At 34.0% G+C, this 22156-nt stretch overlaps 1 protein-coding gene and 1 non-coding gene across 2 annotated transcripts in view; both read right to left on the bottom strand.

Annotated features, from left to right (window-relative positions):
- The window catches only part of LOC129231868 (cytochrome P450 3A8-like), a 220151-nt gene extending 208162 nt beyond the window's left edge, over positions 1 to 11989 (bottom strand). Inside the window, exon 1 of the mRNA XM_054866258.1 lies at positions 11972 to 11989. The gene's annotated coding sequence lies outside the window, so the exon portion shown is untranslated. The remainder of the gene's footprint in view (positions 1 to 11971) is intronic.
- On the bottom strand, positions 11796 to 11869 carry Trnai-aau (transfer RNA isoleucine (anticodon AAU)). Its single transcript has one exon. It is a non-coding gene; the product is annotated as a tRNA-Ile (tRNA).
- Positions 11990 to 22156: the final 10167 nt, after the last annotated feature.

The following is a 22156-nucleotide window of genomic DNA, read 5'->3' as shown; positions in this document are numbered from 1 at the left end:
ACTTTATATTGTTTCACCTGTCGTCAAAAAAAAAAAAAAAAAAAAAAAAAAAAAAAAAAAAAAAACATGACGGAAGCATTTTTTTTTTTTTTTTTTTTTTTGAGCAATCACGATTGCTTATTGTTCTCACTTGACTGTTTTGAATTCCTATGATTTTATTTTCCCGCCAGCACCACCGTCGCGTCGACCGGGCTCACGATGCTGCTCCTCTTGCGAAAACCGTCTCCATGTTGCGTCCATATCCTACACACACACATACACAACCTCATGCCTGCGCACAGACACAAACACACACTCCTGCACACACACACACACTCATGCCTGCACACAGACACGCACACACATGCATACATACACACACACACACTCATGCTTGCACACAGACACGTACACACATGCATACATACACACACACACGCGCGCACCCACACACATGCGCCTACACAAACACACACGCGCATTCATGCACACACACGCTCGTGATTGCGAAAAACATAATTTGAATTCAAGATGCCAAAAATTCAAATTAATATATATTTTTTAAAATTAGGTTTTCTAATATATATGTATATTATATCAATAATATATTTCTAGCGGACCCGTGCGAAGTATTCGCACCCGACAGATGGATTTCAAAAACATTTCAAGTAATTTTTTAAAATAACAGGTAAAATGTGACTTGTTTGCTTATTTTTCACTGAAAGCTGTGAAAACATTTGAAAAATGGTATCTTACTTTTGAAGTTTGAAGCATTAAAGAAGCTATGGCTTACCCATAAAAACACCTTTGAGAAATAATACATATAAGGCAGTGAGAAGCAAAGGGATGTAAGTGAACATTTTGAAGTTTTGAGTAAAACTCCTTTAAAGATAACGTACTTGGTAGACTTTCATTGATTTTTTTTTGTTAAATCATGCTGTACAGTAGCACCTACCAGGACTACTAGTACTACCTCTTGCCCTAAGACAGAGGAGCGGTTCTCCTACTATTTGTACTGGTTATCTCCAAATTTTTAATGTTGCCGATTATATTCTTTTGCTTCTCACTGCCTTATATGATACGGGAATTTACATGTTAAAATAAACTTTTTTTTTTCTCCTGATTTCAACACAACGCACAATTGTGGTTTAGAATCCTGCCCCCAATGAATTAATATTATATAATCACTTAAATGTAGATCATAAAACAATATGAATTAATATTATTTTTTTTTAATACAGTCAACTCTCAATAACTCAAAGTCCGAAGGGACCGGCAAAAACCTTCGAGTAATTGGTAGTTCGAGTAATCGGAAGTTCCTTTCTCAGTCGCTCAAGAATAATTTTTATTTTCTTTTTCTGAAAAAGTTCATATTAGATAATCTATAAGACTTATAGTTTGGATAAAATTAATTATTGGTAATACGTAAAAATATCTTTACAGAAAGTAATGTTTATTAGATTCTTCAAAAAAGGAAGTTATTTTTGACTGCTTACATTTTTTATTTCATCTTAGAACGTCATTAAATTTGTATGTCCTGGCTTAATTTCTTTCCTTTTGATCTCAGTTCGTAGTTCGTATTGCTTTTAATCGTCTTTTTGTTCTAAAAGCAGATTATTTGAGTCAACCAGAAAATGAAGTCTATACTTTTTTTCAATTTGGCTAAAATTTTAAGTTTTTCAAAGACTGGCCAGCAGTGGCGTACCGAAGGGGGGGGCGGAGGGGGCGGTCCGCCCCAGGCCCCGCTTTGACATAGGCCCCCAAATCTCAATTTTTGGTTTTCACCAATATTGTCGCATATCTTGGTTTGAATGATTAAACAAATTGGCTTAATAAATCATAATTTTTTTAAAGACCAAATATTTGTTCAGGCATACAATCAATACCTCTTCGGGATCAATGGAGGGTTTATGATACCAAGGCCCCGCTTTGACATAGGCCCCAAAATTTTAATTCGTTTTCTTTTTCGCCAGACGTGCCTTATGTCATGGTTTAGATAAATAAAAAGTTGACTTTTTATGTAGAATGAATATTTTCTCAGTGACTCTTGCCTAAACAAAGAGAGGGCAAATTATGTCCCACAGGCCCCGCTTTGACATAAGCCCCGAAATTGTATCTTATTTTTTCCAGTAGATCTGTCATATACATCATGATTAGAAATATTAATCAGTTACCTATATATGCCAGTATATATCATAAATTTTGTTAAATATGACTTTTTTTCATAGTGACCCGTCCTAGTGTACAAAGGCACATGAGCGCTTGGGCCACGAATTTAATGGGGACCCCAAATTTTTAAATTAACTAAACCTATAAAAATCATTTGCTTTTATTTTGTTAAGTGCTTTCAGCAAAGTTTTATGCATTTTTTTTTCAAACAATTTATAAAAAAAAAAAAAAAAAACTAATGCATAACAGATGCACGTTTATAATTTTTGATCATTACAGTATACAACTAAAATATCTGTTATGGTCTAGTCTTAATTCATACACTATTTTTGAAACCAAATTCAAACATATAACCAAGAAAATCCATTCCTAAATGAGAAGTTGTCTATCCTTTGTAGCGTTGGAAAAATCAGTCAGATAAATTTTTCTTTTTATCGGACCCCTTCTGACTCAAGCAAAGGGGACTTCCTTTTTGCTATGTCCCTTTCGACAGCGTAAAATTGTTTAATTGGTCAATCCTTCGGGACTTTTGACCTTGGCTGCATAATACCTCCTCCCATCCATTCTATACTCGATTGCAAGCTTACTTGACTATAGAGAAATGAGCTGCGTCCAAACAAAAGAAATAGTTCGTAGCCCCATGAGCGGATTTATGGGGGGGGGGGTAAAAGAGGGAAATGCCTCCCCAGTTTGGGAGGACTTTATGCAGTAACAACATAGCTTCCAAAAATTTTTTTAAAAAAATATTACGTTTTTTTCTTTGTTGAATAGTTCAGAAGGGCATGGGTGGATTTATAGGAGGGGGGCATAGAGGGCAATGCCCCCCAGTTTTGGGAGGACTTCATATAGTAACATTACATCTTCCAAAACCTTAAGACAAAAATTTTTTTTTTTTTTTTTTGAATAGTTCAATGAAAATGAAGAGGTTCGCGAATGTCCTTTTCTGATGGGAGGAATAAAAATAAAAAAAGAACATTAAATACAAATAGTACAGCTGTCACTGGGGTGCTGAAAATATGTCTTAATTCACCATTTGACTGAAAATCATTTGGGCAAGTATATAAATGGAACTATAGGCTAAACGAGCTATGCATTCAACTGCAACACTCATAATAATTGACGATTATTTTTACAAATTAGAACCTAAAACAAAGGAAACCATCCTCCCCCATTTGCGCTAACAGAACGATCTACTCTTTATAATTTGTTTTCTTTCTTTTCAGAATGTTTATTTTCAATTTGCGTGATTTCAAAAACTAGATATTTTGTGTTGTTACAGACGAAAGATTTTGAAGAACCTTCTGAATTCACACGTTCAGATTGGTAAAACTGTAAAAATCCTTTAACTGTGAAAACTGACGAATTTTCGTAAAAATTGCAAAAATCTGCAGGCAAGAGTGAATTACATACAGGGAAGGATTTGCCTATAAGATAAACAAGCTATAGCTTAGGGTCACTACTTTGAAGTGGGCCGGTAACTCGCAAAAAATGCATCATTCGCTCCTTAAAAAATGGAAAGTGCTTGAAAAGACTAATTTCATTTTCAAGAGCTTGAAAGTTTTGAATATTTGGAAACGTGTGGCTACAAACCTTAAATTTTAAAATTTCTAACAAATGGTAGGGGGATGAATGCCAAAATATGTCAAATTCAGCTCCTTGCTACATCCTTCATCAAAAAAGTAAAAATCATGGTTCTTATGTTTGTAACATATTGCTTGAAATACATTTTTCTGACTCACATGTTTCATATCTTGCTATTTATTTAATCCCGAATGCAGTATTTTGGAAATTCTTTTCTATTGATTGCTTTTATCTTGCTTCTACTGCATATTGTTAATCTGTTTAGCCCAGAAAAAAAATGATACACTACCTCCATTCCTTTTCGTTTTCTGCACTGCTTATAATTTAAAACTAGTATGTTGTGGCCATCACGAAACTCTCTTCTATATTTTTCCTTTTTCTGATCCCTCCCCATGCTTGACGAGGAAGCAATATTCCTAACAAAAACAAAATTACACATGCAAAAACTTGACGACCATCCCAATGTCTGAATTATTGTAAAAGCAAAGCAAAGAGCGAAAATTGAAAGTTATTTTAAAAGCCTTGCTTGAATTAATTACAAATATTTTATTTATTAACAAACATAAGATGGCAACAGTTAAAAATTTTAAATCATTGAGATAATATTTCCGATCATTTCCATACAATTAAAATCACGAGAAATACGCAGACGACAATCTATTACGATTTATCTTTCTTATTGTTGCATTAATAAAGCTATTTTTATTCGCAAAAAAAAAAATCAACACCTCTTGGAGCGATTGGAGTCGAAATTGAACCAAAGCCTGTTTACGTATGGATTCACATATATTCCAAATTTCAACCAGAACGTAGCTTTACTTCTTGAGATAGGGCACTCACAATGGAAAAAAAGAACGGGCGATTGCGCTACCCCCTTTTTAGCTGTTGACACCAAAATAAAATCAGCTCTTATACCCACTAAGGGCTACTTGTCAAAAATTTTTTGTTTGATTCCGTTCGTTATTTCTTGAGATACAGCAGTCACAATTGACGACAAAAAACGTTCTATAACTCAACCCCCGTTTGAGCTATTGACATCAAAATTGAATCAGCACCTGCTCCTGTTAGGGGCAATATGTGGACCAAATTTTGTTTGATTCCGCCAGTTACTTCCTGAGGAATAGCAAGCACGCGTAACTCAAAAAACGTCCCATTGCTCCACCCCTCTTGGAGGAATTCGCGCCGAAAACCAATGGGGAAGTGTTCACATAGGGGCACATATGTGTACCAAATTTCGTTCAATTTCATGAGGTAGTTTTTGCTGTAGAGCGGCCACAAAAAACTGGTCACACACAGACGTGACACACATACACACACACATACACACACACAGACACACACACACATACACACACACATACACACACACACATACACACAGACAGACAGACATTTTCCAAAAATAGTCGAAATGGACTCAGCGTACCTCAAAACGTTCGAATCATTCGAAATTCGAAAATTTGCACGAATCCAATACTTTCTTCTACAGTGACTCCCAAAAGTCTTCGTACACATACGACTTTCAACGAAATGAGCCCCAATCCATTGTTTAGAATTAATATTTCGGAATGGGTATTTAATTATAAGATCTATGATCAATTTTTAACAAAACTGCATGAAAAGTTTTTAAAAAATATTAACACTTAATTTTAAAAAAATCAAAAACCAAAAAGTGCCGGAAATTTTATCTCACAAAAGTCTTCGTACACTTTATAAAATGTCTATATATTTTTGAATAATTTAACTTTTGATTAAATTATTAATTAGTAGAATATCATACAGTATTCATAACACCTTTTAAACGTCTGGGAATAGATTTCATTCTTTTTCTTTCTTTTTTTTGCGTAATTTCTGAGTTAGTGTTCAACCACACTTCGAGTCTTACTGTTTCTAGCTCTATTTTCGTTTTAAAGCTCTATTTTTTTAATCTAGCCTCCAGATATCTCTAAATACGTTACATTAAGTTAAAATCTGGAGATTGAGGAGGTTTTTTCTAAACTTTAGGACAATTTTCGAGGCACTAGACGCAAACGTTGAAAACCGTGTGCTTCTTATCGTTATCTTGATAAAAAACAAAGTTGTTTCCAACCAAATTTTTGGCTAAGAGTTCAAAATTGGTTTTTAAAATATTTAAAGGAACAGCATGATTCATTATTTTATCAAAAAATTACAAATTACCAAGTCCTGATGCTGATATGCACCCTCACACTAGAACACCTCCACCGTCCTGATTATAATCCAAATAAGTTCTTAAGATTAAGTTCCTAATTTTTTCTTCTACTTACAGTTACACAACAATTTAACCAAAAATGTTAAATTTATTTTTATATGTAAGACGTGATTCTAAAACTTTTTTAGCTTATTTATCATTGATTTTGCGACGAAAAGCGTAAGCTTTCTGTTTTTCGCACGACCAAGAAAATTTCTGCGGGAGGAGGTCCCATTTAATCCAGCTAATCAGAGAACTTGGCGAACAATTTTAGATAAAAATTAAATGTAAAATGTTTCATTTAACTCTGCAGAAACTTTTACAGCACTCAAATGTGTATTTTTCATAAATTTTTTAACTTTAAATCTTTGATCACGTTTTGTCAACTTTGCCGGTTGACCTTTTCTTACCTTCTTTTCGGTCAGATTCCTTTCTTGAAAGTATTTTATCAAGCACTTTACTTTACAAACAAATAAATTAACTAATTTAAAGACATTTCAAACCAATTAACCGCAACTGTGGGAAAAAAATTCAAATTTTGAATGGTGTTTGCGTTTTTTTACGAATACCAGCCATTTTACAGTAATAAGCACAATATTAAGGAATAAATAAACAAAAAATTAAAGCCAAATGACTTATAAGGGTCAACACAATGCAAAAATATTAATAAAATGGCATATGATAATTTTAATCATGAATTTATTCGAAAATATTTGAGTGTACGATGACTTTTGTGGCGTGTTATTTCTCTGTCTCTTCGTTTTCTGAACCATTTCAAAAAGAAGATCCGTCAATATTTTGAAAAAACCAATGGGTTGTATTTAGAATGACATAGGAATGATGTGAAAAAATATTGAATTTCATATTCGAATTCAGTTTCGAGTTATTTTGGTTTTTCTAAAAAATTTCAAAGTGTACGAACACTTTTGGGAGCCACTGTATATATTAGATATAGAAGAAAGTAAAAAGGTTATTGTAATGAGAATTCTATAGTTTATTTTTTATTTTAGGCTTAAAATAGCTGTTTTTTTTACGAAGTTTGAACAAGACCGTACAACTGTATAACCTAGTACTCAATTTCTGAGACTGGAAAGTGCAAATGAGTTGCCTTAAATTATTAAATGTTCTAAAATCCTTGAAAAGAATTGGCGCAGTATAACCTACTAGGGCTCTTGTGCCAAAACACCCAATCTAACCAACCAAACCTTGAAAATAGTTAGACAAGTCTTTGAAACTCCTAAGCAAAGTGTGCTTCAATTTTATTTCTTATCAAGTGTATAAATTATGAATTGTTCAAATAAGTAGTATGTAACTTATTTTCTAAATCTATACACCATTTCTTTTAAAGTATTAACTTACATCACAAAGCACATTTAAATCATAAAACTTTTTTTAAAAAAAATTGTCTATATTTTCCTGAGATTTTCGTCTATCCAATTAACTCTAATAAGGCTTCAAAATGCAGAATTTTATATCCATTTTACAAAATATCCTCCGGGGGAGAAACCCCCGGACCCCCTAAAATTGGAGATATTCTATATCCAACTTAAAAGAGAGCCCTGCGCGAGGCCTTCGAGATAGGAAGGCCATCCAACTAGCAAATGACGTCATCGTTTGTCGATCCACAATGATATTGGGAAGTGAGCACTTCGATTAATATTTTGGTTAAATAAAACTATTTGGTTTATTTATTATTGACTTCTGTTATTTTAGTAGCATTACAAGTTCTACTTTTTCATTTGAAAACATAAAAAGGAACCGATAATCATACATTAAAAAATACACTGAGCTTAATTCATTATATTTGACATAAAAACATTTATAAGTATTACAAAGTATTCAAATAACTAAACACGATTTTATTTTACAATCCTGTTAAAACAAAGTGATAAATAAACACAGTTTTATTTTTCATTGGAAATTGTTTTTTAACTAATCGCATTTTAACTACTCGTATATTGTATTGAAACATTAAGTCTTAAGAAGTATTCAAATAAATAAATGAACTTTCATTTTACAATTACATCAAAACAAAAAATAATATTACTATTGTATTTGAATAAGAATTAAATGAAATTTTAAAAAATAAATAAATATTTTTACTTAAGAAAACGGGAAACATGACTGCAATATGTTTCAAAGACATAACATCAAATTAAAGTACATAATACCATATTATTAATGTTAACGTAGCTGAGCAAATTTATGCTTTTCAAAAGACGTGAATGCTTGGGTGCCATCCCCCAAAGTAGACGGTGCCCTACCCCCTTCAATTATGAAAACTTCAAAAAAAAAAAAAAAAACCCCAAAACATCTCCATCTCCCTTAAAATTTCAAGGGCACAGTTATTTATAACTATAGCCGTTGAAAAGCTATCATTACTATGAGACTATGATTCCGAACCCCCCCCCCCCCCCCACTTCGGTGGGCACTCTCGAAAAATTACACAGGAATTCAACTTGAAAAACGTTAATTAAAGAATGTATAATACAACATCATGAATACTGTATGTTGTACATCCAAAAAAATGTATTCAATATCTAAACAGCCTTTTTTTTTTTTGGAATTCGGCTACTTTTCCATTTTCAGCTTTTTCTGCTGCTAATGATTCTTGTGTGTGTGTGGGGGGGGAGAGGCTTTAATAGTTCATCATTTTAGGCTTTTGAAAAATTATTTTAAAAAGCATTAATTGATGACAAAGTAACCTTTTTCAAAAAACTTTTCATAGAATGACCATTTTAGCAACTTTCTTTAATACTTAAAACCTCATATATGTTAAATTTAGATCAACATTTTGCTGAGTATGCTCTTTTAGGAAATCAATGTGACAGTTTTGTGACAGGGGGAAGGGAGGGGATAACAAGAAGTGTGACATCACGCGTTGTTTATAACAATATGCTCATGTTGAACAGCGTTACATGTAACAAGGAGGAGGGGGGGGGGGAATTTGTTCAAAAGTTTGCATAATACTTTATAGACAGCCCCTTAATTCAATTTGTTACAGTTTCAGAGTTCCTGAAAGCTTATTAACAGAAAACCCAAGGAGTTCAAAAAATATGTAGTTCAAGATATTTTGCCCTTTTTAAGCATAAACAAACAAGCACAGAGCATTTGGCAAAAACACGTTGTGTATCCACTGCTCAAAACTAATCTTTCGCAAGCCCAGAAATTATGAATACCGTTAACTTAACCACAATGTGTGCATAAATGTCATAAAACTTAAAGACAACAGTGAAAAAAAACCGTATATATTTTTTTAATTTACGCACAGAACCAGCTTGTTTGAATAACATTGCAGGGGCGTAGTTGGGGGGAAATGTTTGAGTATCGGGCCCACGACCTCCGGCGTTCAAATCTAATCTTCTATCTCAGAACTACGGAAGCCCATCAAGGAATGTTTTTTGATCAAAATAACACATGCTAGCGTATGAAACAATTTAATCGAAACGGAAAATATAAGATTAGTTCAGTTAAAAGCCTGTTTCAATAAACTTGTTTACATATTAACTGAATATCAACACCAAGTTACGTTGCTTCTGATAGCAACAAGTATATTTGCAGAAAATTTTGACATATGTATATTGTCAGCTTGGAAAATCCATTTCGAATAAATGCGTGTACAAAGTTGAAAAAATAAAGAAATAAAAAGTTGCAAGTTAACCGTTTCAAATATTAAAGCAGTATACTAAAATTACAAATTACAGACAAAGATATCAGAAAGGAAACTGACAATTGTTCGTGTAATAGAGGAAAACGTAAGTAATCTTAATTGCATAAAATGTAAATTTGTTTATCTGAGAAAAGTACTTACCTCCGAACTTTAAAATTTATTCCATGAGACGCCCAGCTTTTTTCTTCACATGCAGTTTGTTCGGAAGCGGAATTCGCTGACTCGAATTCACTCAGCAGACACTTATATTATATATATATTTTTTAATTGCCTCTACATTCCGGTACGTGGAAAGGATGAGATAAATCCAACAGTATTGTATTCAAAAATGTGCAGCCGAAGTTAATATTTCCTATTTCATCTATTTCAACCAGACCAAGAAGCACTATTGTTTAACTGGTAGACTGCACTGCTCTCAAAGTTTCGCGCCAAGTTCAAAGATCGACTACTGATGGCGTAACGAAGCGGGGGGGAGGGGAGTTGTCTGGCCTGTTATCACGTGGGTCTCGCCCTGCGTCACTCTTGATACCTGTCACCCCTCTTAAGGTCAATTCAAAAAGGACAGCATGAAAACACACATTAATGAAAACGACACACACACAAAAAAGGTAAAGCATGGCCTTATTCATAACAGGAAAACAAAACAAAACATGGGGGGGGGGGGGCAATTAAAAATGTTGCTCAAAAGAGATCCTGCCCCCCTCCAGGAACTTAGTCCTAAATCCGTCTATGCCTAGCCCTTTGTCCGATAATCGGGGGGAAATTACGATCTTCGCTTTAGAAATCGGATTAGTTAGTTAAACCCACGCATACGCAAAATTTTTTTGTCTTAATTTCTGTCGAACATTAAATATTTTTAATTCTACCAGCGAAGCCGCGCGGAGCGTTTTCTCCACTTCAATCAAACGCGCCAGACAAGTATAGGGTCATACCAGAGTTTTTTTGTCTGAAGAACATAAAGAGCGTTTTTTTTTGTGAGTGAGACCTAGCAGAAAAGTTTTATTTAGACTGTGAACGTGTGAATTTCATCCTTATTTAGGTAAGCATGTTTTAAAAATATTTTTCTCTGAGATTAGGTGATGTTATCAGGTAAAAAGTTCCCTGGTGTGTCTTAGTCAAATTAAAAGTAAAGGGTTTTTTTCTGTAAAAGCCATTTTTTTTCCTAAAATTAATTAAATCTGGAATGCCTAAACGTTTCTGTTCACTGTACTTGGATGTTCAGATGCAATAAATTTTTAAGATACTATATAATTTTAGGACTTTTTTCTGTTTTGATATTTTCTGACAAAGCACAATTTTATTAAAAAAATAATATTTACTTAAAACCATATGTTTTACTGTGCTATTACAATAGTGTCCGAAATCAAACCAACACTACCTGAAATATGTAAAAATGTACCACTTAAAGTAATTACTGTAATATATGGCACGTACACATAGTTTGAGAAACTTCAGTTTTAATGCCAGGTAGGCCCCCATTTCGAGTAGCGCCCCAGGCTCCCATCTGTCTCGGTACGCCACTGCTGGCCAGCAATAAAATGTTAGGTCGTCATCCACGGCAAAAAATATCCGCTACGTTTCACGCAATCTTGCAACACTATGCGCATAAGGAGCACTACTGTTAACTGTATACATAATGTTGATAAGCAAAGCAATGTGTTAAAGGAAAAAAAATTAAAAACAATTTTTTTTTCTTATTTTGGCTGCATTTTTATGCATAAAATGAAAACGAAACTTCGTAAAAACGTCGACTCAAAAGGAGTACATTCGAGATATAGAGACAACTTCGTATTGAAAACACTAAATTATTTTGGGACCGAATAAAAAATTCGAGCTAAAGAAAGATTCAAGTTATGAAGATTCGAGTTATCAAGAGTCGACTGTATATACTGACTGACAAGAGTCGACTGTGTCGGGGCGGAGGGGGGGGGGGGCAAGTTTACCCCCCCCCCCTCCCTTTGCTCTTTCTCTGTCGTAACCTCGTGCTTCCCAAATGCAGAGATAAAAACTTTAAAGGATTTTTCTGACAGAAACGTATTGTAAAACTATTCAAGACTTTTATCGTCACAACGGCCAAAACGATTATTGTAAAGAAATTCTTTTGAAATGATTAGTGTTTTCAAAAACCTAGACAAATAAATGTTGAATCTCAATGATAGAGTTGTCAAAAAAGTTAGTCAAAAAGCATGGCCCATGGGGGGATCGAACCCACGACCTTCGCGTTATTAGCACGACGCTCTAACCAACTGAGCTAATGGGCCACGATACCCTGAGAATAAGTATAATACAAATCCACATAGACACAAAAATTCAGCTGTGTGCTTGGAGTTCTTAGTTCTATTTCGTAGTGTAAATTTATTTACCTTGATTGTTTAGCTTGTTCACAGCTGCAATTAGTGCTCGTTGATTCCTTATCAATCTTGACAAACTTAGATGATGCATAATATTTTGTGCGCTGTGTTTTTTCGTTGTCATAAGTAATTTAGCTTAAAATACCGTTACAGAATTGTAACTTCAGCAGAGTTTTTTTTATAATAGTTTATTTGCAACATATAACATATCTGTAGATGAAAAAAAAATTCGTTAAGAACCTTAATTTCTTATGGAAACTTTTCCCTGTCGTAAACTTTTTGTACCATGAACTTCTGCGTTAGCAACCATCTTCTTTAAGTCTTGGGTAGGAGGTAGAATATAGTGCTGCTATCTATTGGTAACTAAAAATACTAAATAGAAAACATAATTATCTTCTTAAATTCTCGGATGCTGTCTCAATATGAGGAAAGTTTCAAGGATAATTTTTTAAACCCTTGAGTATGTGTGTGTAAGCTGCATGTGGATGGTTCATACAGAAAACTCCCGATTATTGGCGGTCGGATTATCCCCGGGTTTTTCATTTTTTTTTTCTTTTTTAAACTGTCATTAAATGTTTTTTAAACTTATAATTGTGTTATTACCTTTTATAATGACCCCCCCCCCCCCCCAAAAAAAAGGACCGCTCAAATAAATGTGTTTTTAGGAAATCATTTTTCTATTATTGCTCAAACCGTCCAACCGAACAACTAAAACTTATTTTAAATTTCTCGCAGGGAACAAGAGTTAAGGAGAGAAACATTTTGAAGACCTTCTATTCAGATTGACTAGGGGAAAAAAGGGAAGGGGGGGGGGTAGGCAGTGAAAGAAATAGTGAATAACTTATTTTGCAAAGCAATAATAATCTGCATGTGTTAAAAATTTTTAATTTAAAGATTTCTCTTTGAACGAATTGAGATTTTTCTCCCAGCATTATTTGCTTTTCTTTGTGTTAAAAAAACTTCGCTTTCCCAAGACAAGTTCGTTTCTTGGGTAAAGGGTACGGATCCCCTGACCCCTTCTGAATACACATTGCCTGGTGCCCTCTAAAGTTGAGTTCCCAAACTTTAATGATTCGCTGCACCATTTGAAGAATTAGAATTTTCTCACGGTATCTTTGTCTAGTTTTATGTACATATTACAGATGACTCGGCAGGCCTTGTTCTGCCACATAAATTATTTCTAGGATTCAAAAACTGTTGGATAATTTACAGTTTCGTCAGAATCGCAAACTGTATCGATGGATTTATATGATACCAAGTCGCCAGGTCGTATCTCGAAGTTAACCTTCACATTTTTTGCTGCCAATTATGGCTCTTTCTGCCAGCCACGCATGATGCATGTATCGTGTGCGTACATCGTGGTCAATGAGAAAATTTTCTCGAATCAACGATGGTGCTGAAATTAGTGGGCAACTTTATGCATTCGAAATTTTCATAGACAGCAAATTTTCATTCGTCGATATCTGACAATGGGTCCGAGAATTTGTCAGCAAATGGATCTTGTAGCATTTGGACGTAGATGAACCTTTTCCACCATGTTTTAGATGAACCTTTTCAACATTACGATACAATGGCGTGGATTTCAGACATCCATCCAGTAAAGTTACTGCAATGCCAAATGATACAACGGATAATGCGATATCATCATTAGATCATATTTCGGCAAGAATTGGCAAAACGAAAAATGTTTTGCTAGTTTCACATGCTGTATCCCCCACTCCCACGAAAAAAAAAAAGCACCTTGTTTTGTCGAAACTGCCAGAGGTATAATCGGAATGCCACTATCCAGAATTTCGTTTTCTTTTTCTTTCTTTTATTTTATTTTTTCTTTTCTTTTTTTTTTTTCAAAATTTTGAATCAAAAAATACTCATAACCTCAAAGTTTCACCCTTCCATTCTTTAATCGCGAATTTCCCAATTATCAAAATATCCCTGCAAAAGAATCAAAGAGCGAAATTGAAAATCACTGCAAAAGCCTTCCTTAAATTATTCAAACGTTTTATTTGTTAACAAATAGCAGATGGCAGCAAATAAAAATTTTAAATCTTTCCGATGTTTTGCCAAAGCGTCGCGTCATTTTGACACTTGGTAGCCGGAAAAAATTCTAGATAGAAAGACACATCTAATTACTTATCGGTATGATATATACATTACGACCTATTCTCATACCTGAAAAATACACATAAAAAATTTCATTATGAAGGATTATGAAAGTTATAAATTGCTATCTTTCGCGCATGCGCAGTGTAAAATTAATTGCTTTTAACATTCATATTTCATTAAGTTTTTAATCTTTTAATTTCAAATTTTATTAATATGTTTCTCTTGTATGCTATCAAATATTCTAGAAGTTTAGTAACGTTTGACGGGAAACTCTGCGCGTTATGAACCGAAAACCTTCACATAAAATTTATTTTTGAAAGAAATGCTTATATCTACGTGGGTATAAGCGTTCTTTCACGAAAATATAAAAAATATTTATTCTTAGTTATAAATTATTTCTGAAATTTATAACTTATTCCCAGCTTTTTACAATAAAGGATGATCAAAAACCTATTTTGTTTTCTCAATTTATTGCTGGTCCCCTAAATGAATAGTAGATTCAATTTTTATTGCAAAATGACAGCTGTGGCATTATGTGAGAAACTTACAGAGCAATTGGTCTCTCATTTCTCGGGAAATCCGTTAAAATAATATTTTTTGAAAGTGTCCCAATACTTTTGGTTATATAGTGTATATGTAGCCGGCTGGTGGCGTGATGATAAGGCGCTGGCCTTCTACCAACCCAGGTTCTAGCCTGCCTGAGGTGGTCAGTCGGCGGATTTTCAAGATGCTCGTTTGACTTAGAATTCCCTCGGCAAAATGAAATTCCTTGTGCAATTTAGCATCAAAGAGAGTCCAGGTGCCTCCATCTGGTGGAAACTGGGCGTCAAAAACTGCTTGTGTCATGCATCAGCGCCGTAATGGTGGCACATGAAAGACTGATGCCTTGTCGGGGAGCGCATTAGGTCTGGTAATAGCCTAAATGCCTCTTCCTCTTACACAGCCCCAGTGAAAACCAAACAAATATACATATATATTGTTCAATTTGTTGGAAAGTTTTTAGAACTTTGTTACTGTAGAATGGAATGAGCTCAGATTTCCTGGGATGACTGTTCATGCGAGAGAAGAAGGAGCTAATGATGAGAGCATGGAACTCATCAAAAAGTTTTGTAAGTGACCGAAAATTTAAGATTCTTTGTTTTACGAGCGGTGTTATCTTAGTAAAATTATTCAACCTCCAAAACTGATAAAAAAGATGACCGTTCTCCGTCGACAATTTCTGTGACAATAACTAAGTACTATAAACACAAATGTTTAAAAAAATTAATTTTCCTAAAAACAACTATGTGTGACTCAAACTTGTAAAAAATATATTTTTCTTTCAAATAAATACTTTTTTCCTATAAGCGCATGTCTTCCTTTGACACTAGTTAGTTCTACAATAGTTAGTCTTACAATAACTAAATACTATAAACACAAATCTTTAAAAAAATTTAATTTTCCTAAAAACAACTATGTGTGACTCAAACTTGTTGTAAAAAATATATTTTTCTTTCAAATAAATAGTTTTTCCTATGAGCACATGTCTTCCTTTAGCACTAGTTAGTTCTACAGTGATTTTAAATAGTGAAAACCACTTTGAGCAAAATTAACCCAAACGTAAGGGTAATATTGCTCCAAATAAAAAACAATTAAAAAGGATGATAATACTTTGAAACAAAGTGATCAGTGTTCAAAAGTTAATTTCAGATGAGAAAAGCTCAAAAATGTGGGTCAAAGTACCCCGCGCTTATACGGTACTTCATAACTTAAAAAAATAATACTAAAAAAATGCCATCGTCACTTCTTTTAAGGATTTATTACTCATCACTATGCTGGATGTCAATAGAAATTTTATGACTCACTAAAATGTTGCTCGCCTCAAACCGGGTTTGTTCATTAAAAGCAAGTTATGCTTCTATAGACTTAACAGTCTGCTAGCTAAGTATTTCTGATTTCCACTTTGAATTTGGGTTCTCGTTAAATCGGGACTCGTCGGGCTTGTAGTAAGCGAGTTCAAATGTATTTTGAACTGAATTTGTTTTCCATAAACTTATCACACCTGTAGAACTTAATGATATAGAGACTTGACTTTATCCCATCTAAAGTTATCAGTGTCAAACAACTCTTAGTCTTTATTACATCTGCTGTCTTTTAAGGACAAACGCGACATTCTACCATATAATTGCGTAAAACTCTCAGTGTCGATAGTTTGAAGAAACAGTGACAAATTGTATGAACTTACCAACAACCCGAATTTATTTTCAGTCATAAAAATGCTGTCATCCAAGAGCAGCATGATACAGGTAGAGGTCGTGAAACCTTCCAAAAAAATCATTGTTCGGTAAATTTTGTCTAACGATTCGGCAAATTTGGAAACAAAATCACACTATTTCAGTTTTTATCTGCTCGAATCTCTCTTTTCATTAGATGTATTTATATGTTAAAGCTCTAGATCAGCGGTCGCCAGTCGCCAACTGGCGACCATTTCATTGAAAATGGCTCCAAAGAATCAAAAGTGGCGATCATGAGTTTCTTTTTTGTTAAAAATAACAACGCGGTTAGACAAATACTACTTCCAATCCTATTTGATCCCTTCTCTTGAGTTTCCGGTAAGTGTTATCTTGAGTTTGCATTTCGTCGTTCATTTCAAACCGAATATTTTCAAAAAAAGTGGCATGACCATTCCTAACTAGTATTTAAAAATGATCCGTTTTTACGATCGAGATTTTTTTTTTTTGGTAAATTGTTCGTTTCTGCAATTCACGGCTTTTCCCAATTTCAAATTCCAGACATTTTCTGACTAATAAATAAACTAAAGCCTGTTTGAGTTCTCACAAACTTCATTTAGCAATGATTGCTTACATATTGTATTATCTTTAGAATATGTAAAACAGTTTTTCGATTATGCTTATATCTTTAAATTAATAAGTAGAGAAATGTGGGGCATAGTGAAATGGTTAAGATGACTAAGCCTTTTGAAATTGAACAAATTGGAAATAGTTCGGGGCTTTCCTGATGAAATAAGGTAGAAAAATTAAATATTTCGTCACATATTAACACTTTCAAAACAATGTAGCGTTTATCTCCGAATTATATTACGCATCTTTCTCACGCAATTTGATATTAAAAAAAAAAAAAAAATTCTCTAGAGAGCATGGAATCATAACTCATTAAATGAATAAAGACGAGACATGCATTTCTCATGAAACTAGCAAGGCGTACTTAAATACCTCACTGGGTTTTGGAAACCCCAAAGCAGTTAAGTAGCACTTTGGATTGAAGCCAAATGTAGTTTAATGCAGCTCTTTTGAGTAAGTCTAATGTTATGCAGTAACAATGAAATACTTGCGCTCGTTTTGATCTCAGAAGGGTAGAAAGTTTTCCAAATGCCTTTTTATGCAAATTGTCTCGTAATTTGCTGATGGTGGACATTATGATTTTGAAAAGATAATCCAATTTTCTGTTGATATTAAAACAGCAGCAAAGAGGCTCACAACGAAAATATATCGTACATAAGGGCTTTTAAATGAATGACATGTTTTAACTACAACTTTTAAAGGCATTAAATGTAGTCGCTAATTATTTCGGCATATAACTTAAACGTTTTCTCTTAAACTATCAAACATATTATATCACACTTGAATCTTACAAGTGTTTACAAATAGTGCATACGAACTGGTGTACAAAAATTAAAAACTTTTCACTTCAACCCCTAAACTTGGAAAGTGAATTTCAGAATATATAGACAAAGTGTTATGTACGAAAAGAATAAATGAAACATGTTAGAGAAAAAAAAAGAAAAAAAATTCATATTGCATAATTTATGGAATGAAAAGAAAAGTCAGTACCAAATATTTTTAGTAAGGATGAGCCGAAAGATTGATATTTCCGATAAGCGACTACTAACAGCAAAAAGTAAATAAATAAGTGAATGAATGAATGAATGAATTTCGGCATCCTGAATGTGAGAAAAATAGCTTAAACAGTTAATATTTTTGTATTTTAGATCGCACATGAGCCTCAAAGTTAAAAATAAAAAGGGGGAGGGGGTCAAATTTCAAATCATTTTACAAAAATATAAATATTAATTTTTTTTTCGTTTCAATACCATTAGAATGCTTCCTTTTAACACACTTTTGATATATCTTTAAAGCTATTTACTTCCCTTTACAATTTTTAGTTTTGCATATAAGCCGTTAAAATTCTTGGAGTTAACCAAAATTTAACTTTTTTAATCGTTTTTTGGACATTGCAGTATTTCTTCTTTTATAGTCCTGTTTTACTCTGCGCAATAAAAATGCACTGTGCAACTGTTTGCAATGTAATGCTCATCCACCCAGTCAAGTGCGATAGTTACACATTTACAATATATACTTACAAATACAATTACTTAATATTTATAAACTAGTTTCTATGTTTTGATTTAAGAATTGCATGTTGGACATGTAACTTCGTTCTGGTATTGATGGTTGCAGGTTGAAAGACGTTCTTTCAACCTGCCACCACCTTTTTCATTTCTCCAGCTTTCAGCAGATTGACTGACCACAATTCATTCAACCGGCTAAATCGGATGGGACTTGTAAGAATGAAACATTGGCATTGGTTTAGTTTGCAGGAATGCAAAAAGAAAAAAAATCATATTTTGCATATCATTGAAGTGGGAGGAATTACTTTAAACACGTGGTGGATAAAATTCTCTTCTAGCCGTAGAAGTAATTCTTGATGGACGATCTCTTGCCTTGAGCTTCAAAGATTCAGTAAGCTCTTTTTATGTTGACTGTCGTCCACTGCTAGGATCAATCACAAGTTATCAAGGTTGGCATATTAGGCATTTCTTTGAATTACTGGATGCATGATGTTAAGGAGAAAGTCAGGCAAGTGACTTGCAGTTAAACAATTTTTGCTCAGTGTGCTTCACGGTTGGTTTCAACTTTGTACCGAACCATACTGAAGCATTGCAATTAAGTAATTTCATCGCGTTAGTACTTCAATTAGAAAAAGATATAGTCGTTGATTTCGATTAGCACACATTAACCAACGTAATGATTTGAAGGTTCCTGATTTTTGATTGCGCGCTCAGGGTCCTATTTTTCTTTTTGTAGTGCACTGACAAAAAACTATAAATAGTTTTGGTTATTGCTGAACCAGTTTTTGAAACTCGGTTCTCGCGGTCATTGCCATGATTCCATCAGAGAGAATTAATATACACTCAGGAACATTGGAAATAGAGCCCAAGAAGGAAACATTGGATTGAAGTGAAATTTAATATACAGAATAATACAGGTGAGAGATACACTTGATCCCAAAATCTAAACAATTGAGAAAAATACAAATACTGGCTAAAAAAATTAGATAAATACAATGCTACTTAAATTGCGCGTTGGATCTCCTTTTACTGCAATAGATGCCGCAACACAGTCCGGTAGCTAATTAAAAGTCTGATGTGGTCCTCAGGCAGATGGACCCACAAATTTTGAACAGCCTTTTTTAAATGCTTCACAGAGTAGTACGTGGGCATCTGGTGTTTCAGCTGATCTCATACGTTCTCTATAAAGGATAAGTAGGGGGAACGGGCTGGCCATGGAAAAGTCTCAAAAGGACGTAAGAAGTTTTGAGCAACTCTAGCTGTATGCAAGCGAGCACTATCTCGCAGGAAAATTGTCCCTAGGAGACCATTTTGGAACGGTCCTACATTTTGTTGCAGGATGTCATTAACCCAACGCTGGTCCGTTAAGGTTCCACGTACCACAACTAGAGTGGACCGACTCTTATAGGCTATGGCCCCCTAGACCACTATGACCCCGCTGTGCGGGCAGTGTGTTATGCGACAGAATGGGTGGAATGGTACTTATATCCAGGGCGTCTCCACGCCCGTGCGTGGTTATCCTCTGACCCCGAAATGAACCGGGATTCATCACAGAATACCACCTTTTGCCAGACAGTGACATTCCACATCGCTTCGGCTTCGCACAATTGTAGACTAAGTTGCCTATGTTTTGGTTTTAAAGGGAGTACACGAAAAGGGCACTTGGACTGCAGATTCGCTTCCACAAGACATCTAGAAATGGTTCGATCAAGGGCTGCTACCCCTACGTGTGCTTGTATGGTTTAACGAGTCATTGTGGGATCCACGAGTGCTTGCCGCACGATCCTTCGATCATCTCTCCTCGTCGTCTTCCTGGTCGCTTTAGACCCGTTTTTTCGCACGTTCATGACGATGATCAAACCACTCTCTAGACTGTGAGAAACGTTTTCCAATTGTTCTCTACCTGGCATCCTTCACTCATTAAGGTTCTCGAACAAATCGGGATGTAATCGTAACATTTATAAATCTTAAATTATGTACTGGTTCATATAGCACCTTTTTCTCGATTGCACCAATACTATAGGGTAAACGGTCATGAGCATTGACACCAATCTTGAATCAGTTGCATATCAGATATCACTCATCTTATATGCAAAATTTCGCGATAGTATACAGTCGCCTGAGTGTATTTCTATCTCTCACTATTATGATCCAATGATTAAATATTAAAATACACTAAAGGCTGTATTTAAGGCAAACATTCTTTGCTGTTAATATTTTAATGTTTTTCACAAGAGAAGACATAAATAAATGCTTTGGCAAAAAAATAATGGGCATTAAAACAAGCAAAAACGTCTTTTTTCAAACATAAAAGTACATTTATGTAATTAAATGGGGAAAAAAATGCCATCTTTAAAATATTTCAAAATTGCTTAAATGAGAGTTTTATTATAATGCTCCCAGAAAAAAATCAAACCAAGAATGACCCACATATTGAGATATGAAATCCAAGAACGTCAATAACATAAGTAAATCAAATATATTTACTGGAAAATAATTTTTATGCATTACGTTATAATTTAATATGAATATTTATAGTAATTTTATTTAAGTGGTTTAAAAAAGTATTTAGTGCCCTCTAATGAAATTAAATTCCAATTTAAAAAATTGGTATAGCCCATGTCAGTCCAGACATACCTTTTTCAATGAATACCCAAAAAAGGTATTTACTTGGGTATTTCTTTTTCTGCGAACTCTATTCATACAAATTACCCATATTTGTGGATATTATGAAATTGCATGTATATCTCTACTCATAACTAGCGGTGCCCGAGCTAAGAAGTTAAAGGAAACTCGTTGAACAAAAAATATCTTAACCCCCGCCCCCCTTCTGATGTGACATGATCATTTTTCTTCAACTAAAATGCGTACAAAAGACCCATTAAAATCTCTTTGGAATTTAAAACTATTCGCCAAAACACATAAAAATATTAACAGTAGCTTTAAAACTCAAAATAATCTTTGAACTACGTAGTTCATCGCTTAACGCGCCAAGCAACTACGCTACCGTTAGCGAGTGAAGTGTTTTATTTTCCTGCAATTTAAAGTGTTTCGCCAGATAAACAATGCTAGAATAGAAACGTTACAAAGAAGAATCACAATTGAATAATGCTACAAATCAATTTACTTAGATAAGTAACTTACTTCAACTATAAGAGCGAAAACAAACGTTGAAGAAATAAGGAAAACAAAACCCAATAGAAAAATCATACAAAATCAAATTATGTACCTGAACATCGAAAAAAAAAAAAAGCATTCAAAAATATGTTCACTGATCACGAAAGCGTAGCATAGGCATGGTTCCTCGCAGCTATCGACACTGTCGGTCAGCGCCTTCTCGAAAAGTTAACTTACCCCACGATCTACAAGGAAATTTATAGAACTTAAATTACCCAGCATCTATTAGGAAATCATAGAACTAAACAATAAATTAGACATTTAATTTGCAATTACAAATATTTAGATCAATCTTATTTTAAAAAATAACCTATAGCCTTCCTCAGTAAATGGACTATTCAACAAAAAAGAATTTTATTTTTCAATTCGAACCATTAGTTCCTGAGATTAGGGTGTTCAAATAAACAAACTCTTCAGCTTTATATTATTAGTTAATTATTAAGAAAAATAAGACAATGATACGTATATAATATTTTTGTTTTACGAACCATTTTTTGCATTGTTTAGGATTTTCTCTGAAAAGTACTCTCGAGATTTGCCTCATGGCTGACTCCAACCTACGCCCGCTG

The sequence above is a fragment of the Uloborus diversus genome, chromosome 10 (genome assembly GCF_026930045.1).
Source record: "Uloborus diversus isolate 005 chromosome 10, Udiv.v.3.1, whole genome shotgun sequence".
Taxonomy (NCBI): Eukaryota; Metazoa; Arthropoda; class Arachnida; order Araneae; family Uloboridae; genus Uloborus; species Uloborus diversus.
Note: the sequence above shows the minus strand (reverse complement) of the source record. Positions and strands in the feature narration are given on the sequence as shown.